Source organism: Oreochromis aureus, linkage group 19, assembly GCF_013358895.1.
Source record: "Oreochromis aureus strain Israel breed Guangdong linkage group 19, ZZ_aureus, whole genome shotgun sequence".
Classification (NCBI taxonomy): Eukaryota; Metazoa; Chordata; class Actinopteri; order Cichliformes; family Cichlidae; genus Oreochromis; species Oreochromis aureus.
The window spans coordinates 31,355,039-31,363,730 of record NC_052960.1 but is presented as its reverse complement, the minus strand read 5'-3'; positions in this window follow the sequence as shown (position 1 = coordinate 31,363,730).

Here is an 8,692-nt window from a genome sequence, read left to right as displayed (position 1 = left end):
TTTGCTTTTTCCTTTCTTTAGTGGCACCAAGTCAACACGTGAAGAACGAGCACGCAGATGACTCTGTCCATGTTCCCAACACACACACACACACACTGCATGTGCTCCTCACAGCGGCAGCTGTTTTTCATCTTAATGAATTTCTGAACTTGTTCGTTTCCCTCTCTCTGCCTCGTGGTGAAAGATGGAGAGCGAAGGCATCGGCTGCCAAAGCAATTGATGTGTCAGGAGCGAGAGAGGACAAAACGCAGTGATAAAAAGAAAAGCTTTCCCTCCCTCCCACACACACACACACACACACACACACACACACACACACACACACACACACACACACACACACACGCAGGCAGCAGAAAACGATGGTGGGTGGGGGGGGGGGTTCCTAACTTGACTTGTACAGAAGTCATCTCTGGTGCTTTCACTGCTCTCAGGTCCACAGCCACCTCTTCAAATATCACACACTCTCTGAGCACACTGTTCTTCTTCTCAGCGCCTTTAATTAAGCTGCACAAATATAAATAAATACATATGTACTTGTGTGTATTTTTAACATGTATTCCTGAGCTTTGAGGGGTTAAACCTCACCCCCACATTTTCCTTTCAGCATGTTTCCTGCAATAAAGGATAAATTATTTAAAATAACACGACCTTTTATCTCACACCCTTTGAAGGCAGCAAATTAAAAATGTAAATTGGGAACTAATTAATATGCAAATGTATTCATTCGCTGTTAACAATTAGCAATTAAAGCTGCAGTGTCTAGAAAGAGCACAGACAAAATTAGTAACTTCATTTATCATTTAAAAAAACCCAGAGATCTAAAAACGTACATAAAATTCTAATTGACTTTCACAGTATTTCCCTGGGTTGTTGCCTTTGTTCATGCACAGACATTCTGAAATACATGATAGTGTGTGATTAGTGACTTAATTAATGCCATTTTGTGTAAAATATACTGTCCTGTTAAATGGCTGATGTCAAAAATAATGTACACATCGGAGGGCGAGTGTGTGTGTGTGACACGTCAGTGCTCAGCGCTCTGATCTGTGCCATTTGGTGTTTTGTTCATTTAACTCACAGCTGAATTTTCAGGCTCACTTCGTTTCACACGACGTGACGATATCGGCTCGCTGCTGTCTTCTTTGCATCTTGGAAAATACACTGGGGCGCAGATGGATTTCAGATGAGGGGACGGGTCAGATAAAAAGTGGACAATTGGAAAATATTTGTGAATCCTGGAAATGTGTCAGAAGGAAGTGTTTATCGAGGGATTTTGGGAGCTGGAGAAAACCTGAGCCTATTCAATTGATTTAGTGACATTATGCTGTTAAATGAAACATAAATCTACAAAACACACAAAGAGACCTGGCCATAGAGATGTGGGCTGAAAACAAGAAACTAGACATGTAAATATATATAAACTATGCAGATGTGTGGCACACCAGGAGTGAAACACTGACTGTGACCTGGAGAAACGACCAAAGGTGTGTCGCTTCATGTATACTCCCTCTGTGCTTGAAACCCTGACACTGTGGGCAGAAAGATGAGACTCTAGGTACAAAAACCAAAATGTCCTTCACTTGTTCAGCAGACAGGGTCATCATCAAACATTACTTGTGCATAATTTATGCTATGATAATCGTGGCTATCTGCATACATATTTACAGCATACGAAGAGGCTTTTTTTCAGCCATCACTCCCATGCAGTGCTCCAAAACCCCCACAGCATGCCACAGATGTTTTTACTATATATTTACTGTACTGTACAGCTGAGGGACTGTCTTCTAGCTTGTCAAATACATTTCATTGCAATGTGACCCTGTGCTAACTTGCATATGACAAATAAAAACTGAAACTGAAACTGGGATGCGGATGATGATGTGCATCAGCTGAATGCTGATTGGTTGACAAGTGGGCCAGAATATGGAAGGAAGCCAGGTGGAGTTCACTGAGAGTGAAACGTTAAGTGGACACTTGTTGTTTTAACACTGGCAGCAGCACCAGTGTGACCCACAGAGCGGCTGGGCCACACACACACACACACACACACTCACACACACACACACTGCCTTCATCCGGTGGATGAAGTCCACACACAGCCAGTGGACTGACAGCAGTCACACACACACACACACACACACACACACACACGCTGAATCCACCCCTCTCTGCTCATGCAGTTTTGTTGAACACACCGTGACAGTGAGCGCTGGGCATCTCCTTCATTGGGTTTGGATGAAATATGTGAAGAAAGCAAAGAGGAGAATATTGCACTGATTGGGTTTCAACATTAGAACCAAAGCATCTCGATTAGTCGATCACTGATGTAAGGCGCACACAGATTACGTTTTAAAACGTGGTCATTTCAGTGAGGAGCCCCCCCTCCCCTCCAAAAGCACTCATATTACATGTGCAGCCACCCGAGCGTGCAAATTCAATTCACCCTAATAGGCCACTACCAACAGTGCATCACACGTGCCATTCAGTTTAACTGCAACTGCTCCCAATTCAATTAGCTGCAGAGAAAGTAAAATAGACTGTTTAGCACGCAGACGCGCGTTTATCCTTCTCCACGTTCCCACGCAGCGTTAGAGCCAAACTACAGTGGGACGTGAAATAAAGCCGGGGTGTGTCAGGCTGCCTGAGTGACAGACCTGTGTTAGCAGCAGCGTTTTTTGGCCGTGGCTGCGGCTCGACAGCGTTTCACGTGTAGCACAAAGTTCCCCGTTATCGCCACCTCAGCCCGACATATGTCCGCGCGCTCCCTCCTCCCCCCTCCTCGCTTTTATTTTGCATGTGAAACCTGTGAACTACCGCCCAGGAAAATACTGTGGCACTTACTTAGTGACATTTACCTTGCTGCCGACTACTCCACCCACGGGGGTGGGGGTGGAGGGGGGGTCATTAACAATCAGCGTGCATTTCATTTAAGAGAAGAAGAAAAAATCCTCACTTACAATGACACAGGCACTGAGAGATATGGCTGTGCGTGTATGTGCGTGCGTGTGTGCGCGCGTGTGTGCGTGTGTGAGGAGCTATAACAGTTGTGCCGGCAGACTTCCGCAGTGCAGCATTAATGCTAATCAAAGGAGCTGAGAAAGCAGCGGTGGTCTGTAAAAACAGATTTTCCCTTGTCTTTTCATTTCTGGAGGGATTCGCTCTTCTCCCCCACCCCACCCCACTCCTCACCCCCTCCTCCCTCCTTCCTCACAGGGATTTATCCTGGGAAAATAACATTTCTGGGAATTGAATCTGACCCTGAATTTAGGAGAGGCACGCTGTCATGTCATCTTTGTTTCTTTAACTGTGGTATAAATAATGAAAGTTAAGTTGGAGTAATTGATTTCTCTTCAGTCCACTCAACTGAATAATCTGCAAGGGAAACAACCACTAAGCTATTCATTAGAAGATTTGCCAACATGCAACTAATTTCAAGCTTACTCTCCAAACATGATGAAAAGAATACAAAGTGTTCTGTTAAAGCTCGCTTAATCTAGAATCCCTTTGTGTTTACAGGGTTGGAAAATACGTCACTTTGAGCCTGGAAGTGGCAGAAAAATGCTTTTCTCTGGAAACTGGAAGAAATAAGAAGAGTTTGAAAGGAAGAATACCAGGACAACGTGTTTAACAGTTCTGGGGGAATAATTATTGTGACTTCATGAAGTGAATGAAAACTGCTGATTGTTCTGAAATGAATGATGTGATCAAAGGTAAAGATTTAATGAAGCGTTAGTTTGGATTTTACAAAAAATGAATGGAGTTTTCTTTAAACCTGTGACGTCCTTTCATTCAGACTGATGCTGACACTGGACAGCTGAGTGAGGACAGAGTGCTGAGTCATCACATTAGCCCGACTCTTATCAAGACGCAGGAGTAACCTGAAGCAGACGCCGCTCAGATACAGACTAATAAATAAATACATACTATTGGACTGAAACTGAAAAAGCTCCACCCACAGCAGAGACACAGCTTCCAGGTCCGGCTCAGACGCTCCAGCTGTGGAAGGTGGTTCTCCGAGTCTGCTGTATCCAAGAGATCCAGCACCTGCGAGACGGGTCAGCGTACAGCAGCTGTTACACCATATAATAAAATGAAAGCATCTCTATGTCCACTGTTTAAAAGTAGAAGCCCACTCCACCGTTTACCTCCTCCTGCACGCAAACAACAAGAGTAACCCAGATGTGCAGGAGCACACTTTAACTGTAACGTGTTATATTATTATATTACTGAAAAATGTAATGTGATTACGTTACTTTGGAATGCATTACATCCAGCACTGGTGTAGAGGCCGTACGAGGCATAAAACACTGATGTTCCACCAGTGGGCCTGCAAACAGCCACGTGTAGCTCCTCTCCTAACAGTGGAAGTGTTAGTGTGCGACTGCGCTGTACGTGAAGAGCTGTACTTCAGAGTGAATCACTGTCACCTGGTGATAGTTGTGTGTTATTCTGCTATCTTACACTGTGCACTACACTCATGAGGAGCGTATGACACAGACGTAGCACATGTAGTCATCACTGAAGTGTGCGAGTATTACTGTGGCTGTCCATAGCTAATCAATGAATCCATGCACCGACTGCATTGGTTCCTCAGGTCTTGTTCTACCTTAAATCATTGCAGTGGATTCACAGTCAGGACCACCTTCCTAATTACACTGAGTGAACGACATATCCGACACTTGAGTTTGTACAGTGAAATCTGACAGTTTATTCTTGTTTACCTCTCCGACAGCAGTACTGTTTTATCCACTTAGAGCATTTCAAAGGAGCACGCAGGCCCCGAGGGTGCAATAAAAAAGGCTTTAAATAGTCTTCAGCGCTGGTCCTCGGGGGAATCGCCTCTCGGCTTAAAAGACCTAATTTAATAAATTTGCTCTTTAGGCATTTGTCTTTTCCATTTGCATCGTCTGATTATGGATTCGTTCGCACGCAGCCTTTTGGTCTAAATATTGCCCCTCTTAGCTAATGCTTAGCCATACATATTTTATTATTTGAGGAGGACCACCTACATTTGTTTCTATTGCAGCCCGCTTCATTAGCACCTCAGAGATAATACGGCGGCTGTATGCTTAACGTAAGCGCTACTAAGTCTCTAATTTTCCACAAATAATTCCCCTTGATCTCGAGTGAAATTTGTGCCGGGGGGCTGGGTGGGTGGAGAGCAGCGTGCTTTAACATGGCTTGGTCCAAGTAAAGTGAGTATGTACATAAAATGAATTATAAATGGCACACTGTGTTTCAAGTGTGGCTGAGACAGAAAGTGAGACTTTATCTTACTGAAGGCAGAGAGGAGTGTCGCTAAGAGAGGAAATACTTTTAATGCCTGCGTGAGCGACTGTGATGTGTGAGCACGATGATGTGCATGGAATTCAAATACAGATTTTTTTGCTTTTTTAATATTTAGTTTAGTCACAGGCAGTCAGAATGAGCTGTATTCCTCACTCAAAAATCATAATGGCAACAAGATAAACCAACTGAGTCAGTGTGAACGTGTTTACTGCAGACTGCTCTCACACACATGCACGGAGCTTCTGACCAAACGCTTCCTAACAAGTGTTATAAGAGTGAGGAACAAACAGCTGTGTCACATCACCTGACCACGTCCGGCTGATACACAAATAAAAGCTCTGAACACTGAGCGTTACTGTACAATGGGTCCAGAATGCTGCATTAGCTCTGCTGCTAGCAATCGCTGCTGCCCGATGCCGACTCGACATAGAGGTAAATGTAATTGGCTGCTTACATGTGTTGGCCCAGTGTTGTCATCACCTGATCTGAGTCTGATCCAGGATTGGATATGTGAGTCAACGTGTCGCAACAGGGAGAAGTTATTTTTCTTAAATACTGACGACTGCCAGTGCTAGTGATTTTCACAAATCTGACCTCTGACCTTGAGTTCAGACTCAGAACTCAAACTCACTTTCAGCAGCTGTATCTGTGAAGTGAATTTTGAAAGTAGCCTAATTCTCGAGTTCTTAGATTTTGAAAAAACTTGACCCCTGACCTTGAAGACAAGGCGACTGAGATTTGAACTGCTCCCAGACTTTTGTACCTGTGGTGTTCATTTGAAAATCCCAGGTGACTTCCTTTGTGAGCTGCAGCTTTCACAACATTTTCAGAAAGCGACCTCTGACCTTTAAGTCACTGAGATTCGAACTCATCTGAAAATTCTGATGGACGTACCTATGCTGTCAATTTTAAAATCTATGTTATCACAAACTTGGGTTAGCATGCCGCGCACCTGCCAAAACCCTGCAGATTAGTAAACACTGCTTTCTATAGTTATTTAGTCCCTCTAATGATCTGAACCATTCAGTCCAACACTACAGCTGCTGCTCCACACTAATGTTATTGGGATATAATTTGATTATATCAGATTTGGACTTATTGGAGTGCTTACCATCATCATATTGTAGAAAGATGCACTCTCACACCTTTAATGAACGACAGACATGATTCCAACAGGTGTCATCTTCATTGAGAAAGAATATTTATTTCCTTATTGGAGATCATTTCGTCTTAACTATGACCCACTCCTCAAACCATCCCCTTCTTGCTGTGAGTCTGTCCAATCCTAACCTGAGTTTGTTTCCCAGCCTGTCGGTCATCTCGGTGCAAACTCCTCGGGCTCCTCCCAAAGTCTTTTCCTTTGCTCCTTGTTCACCTGGAAACCGTGCTGCTTCCATTGTCAGTACACATATTTGAGCTTGTGTTGGCCTTTTGTTGCCCTGCTGGCCAAGCAGGTCAGATCTGTGATGACGGTAACAGTTGAAAAGAAAACTTTTGGAGACTTTTTTTATTATTTGCATCAGATATCTGCTCTTGGTGCTGGAGCAGCCTATCCTGGACAAATCGACATTCTTTTGAAATCTATGCCATGTGTAGATCATCTTCCCTGTAGGATGATTTATTTTTAATAATTTAGAGATCTGTTCAAAACGTCTGCCAGACACAGCAGGAGGCTGAAGCTCTGGCACCCGGATCCTGGATCACATTTTATGCATTTTAAGATTCGATAATTATAGGAGTGTTTACTTTTTCCTTCTGACTGATGTTTTTTTATTTCAATTATAGGAATGATTGTAAAAGAAGCCAATTTTATGTATTATATCTTTGAATACATAACCTTTATCAGTAGCAGTGTTTCAAAGAGGATTACACTGGTGGGATGTGCTGATGTTTTCCACGCTACTGTATTCCTGATAAGAGAGAGCGACTACAGGCTGATGTCAGGTTAGAAGTTAGTACCATAGGTACACTGCTGCTAAATGTGCACGAGGAGTGTGTTGTTGTCATTGTGTACTCCCACAGCACCCACAGGAGGCTGTCAGGGGCCTGTCCCGTCGCACAGTTTAGGGTTACAGTAACAACATCATCAACACAAAACTGCCCTGTTTGAACTGTTGTTCACAACACGCTGAAACAAACACTCCCTGCTGTCATGACACGGTGCATGCAACCAGTGTGTGACAGCAAGCACACAGTCGCCACTGTCCAATCAAATCTCACAGTTCACTGCTCTTTCAAACGACCTCATTCACAAAGGCATTTATGGGTTAAGCAACTTTTCTCACAACAACAGGATCAAGTCTAAATGTCAGCACTGATCTGCTGTCCAGTAAGAGTTTAAAGTTGGGTCAATACTTATTATATCCCTGCTGAATTTATCCGTTAGCTCACAACAAATAAACAGTCTCTAAATTTTATGGCAGTTACATTTTAATGGATCGATATCAACAAAAATCCAAAATAAAAACAAAAAAGTAAAAGAAAGTAAAAGTGACATCAGTAATTGTGTCTCCCACAGACTGGCTGTGTCCATGTGGGCACACATGTGGGACTCCTTGGTCTCAGTGTTTTATGTGTATGATGCACACTTGTTCACAGAATCCATTTCTTCTGTTCCAACCTCTCCACCACCACCATGGACAAGAACCAAAGAGCTGTTAGAACATCCAGACTGTAGACCTGCACAAGGCTGTGATGGCCTACAAGACCATCAGCAACAAGCTTAGTGAGAGTTATTTGGAAATGGAAATGACATGCAGCCGCAAGATCTTCCTCATCAGGTGAAGATGATCATGAGAAAGGTGGCAGATGAACCCCAAACTACATGATGATCTGAAGGCATTTGGACGGCAGTCAGTAAACATCTCAATGATTCAGAGTGCTGTGGTTAGATAAAACCACGTGGAGCCTTCGGCATGAACACAGCCTGCTGAGTTTGGAGGAACAGAAATGCTGAGCATGACCCAAACAGCACCGTCCTCCCAGGAAAGCACAAAGGTACAAACATTCTGTTTTTCTGCAAAGGTTACAGACAACCTCCTCACACTGAGGGGCCAGTGGATTGTGCTGTGGACTTCCTTCAGCAAGAACACTTCAGATGGGTTGTGGATGATAACCGCCCATGACATAGGACCAAGCCAACAAGACTATGGCTACGTCACAGAGTAGCCTCGCCAGGATCCAGACCTTAATTCTACAGAAAATCTGTGGAGGAAGCTGAAGCTCCAAGCTCCAAGTGGCAGCCAAGAAACCTGAAGGATTTTTTCTGTAAAATCCCTCCTCAGAGGTTTGTGTGCAAATCTGTTGCCAACTACAAGAAAAGTCTTACTGCTGTGCATGTAAGGGTTTCTCCACCAACTACTTAGTCATATTTTGCTAGGGGACTAAATATTTACTTCCT